The sequence below is a fragment of the Propithecus coquereli genome, unplaced genomic scaffold, assembly GCF_000956105.1.
Source record: "Propithecus coquereli isolate 6110/MARCELLA unplaced genomic scaffold, Pcoq_1.0 Scaffold47, whole genome shotgun sequence".
Classification (NCBI taxonomy): domain Eukaryota; kingdom Metazoa; phylum Chordata; class Mammalia; order Primates; family Indriidae; genus Propithecus; species Propithecus coquereli.
This window is the reverse complement of record NW_012150507.1, coordinates 3,481,775-3,482,675: the sequence shown is the minus strand read 5'-3', so window position 1 is coordinate 3,482,675 and position 901 is coordinate 3,481,775. Positions and strand designations below refer to the sequence as shown.

General features: G+C 37.6%; 1 protein-coding gene across 1 annotated transcript in view; it reads right to left on the bottom strand.

The window, feature by feature from the left end:
* Window positions 1–901, bottom strand: part of ITGA1 (integrin, alpha 1) — a 177,490-nt gene that overhangs the window by 92,058 nt on the left and 84,531 nt on the right. The window lies entirely within an intron of this gene.

The following is a 901-nucleotide window of genomic DNA, read 5'->3' as shown; positions in this document are numbered from 1 at the left end:
GTAGATGCCTAATAGTGCTATTGCTGGATCGAATGGTATTTCTATTTTTAGCTCTTCGAGGTATCTCCAAATTCTTTTCCACAGAGGTTGCACTAATTTGCAGTCCCACCAGCAGTGTAAGAGTGTTCCTGTCTCTCCACATCCTCACCAGCATTTGCTGTTTTGGGTAAGATTTTGAAGGAAAAGGTCTGGAGTTTATGTTTGATCTCTAGGGCAACCTGAACCATGGCCTATTACATATACGGAGACAAGGAGAGACTGAGGTGTGAGAGCTTAGAAAGTGGTAGGTGTAGTAGCCCGGGATTGAGGCAGGGAGTTTGGGAGTCAGCACCAATGGCAAATAATAGATTAGCAGAACACAGGACTGCTAATTTTGTGTATTTTCTTAGGATCTGACTGTTCTAACAAGTGTGTGACTTTCAACAACAAGCATGAAAGTACATATATCTTACCACTTTAATCCTAAGTAAATTTCATGCTTCTCAAGCTGCATAAACAAATCAGGCTCCTAGAAAGGTATCAATATAGGGTTGATGAAATTTCAGCTATCTCCAGCATTCTCAACTCCGTTATCTTGCTCAGATTTTTTTCACAGCACTGATCATATTCTGGGATATGCTAAAACCTACCTGTTTATTAAGTCTATTATTTATTTTATTTTCTCTACTCCCCAGTAGAATATAAACTCTACCATAGCAGGGATTTCTTTTTCTATTTTGTTCGCTCACGTATACTTAGTACTTGAAACAGTACCAGGTATAAAATAGGAATTTAGTAAATATTTATTGAATGAATGAATTAATGATTGTGTCAAAATACTCTGAGAATCTGAATAAGGCAGAGTTGGGAATTTTAGACTTGTGTGACCAGTTAAGAGGACCGAATGGTAAATTATTTTTCC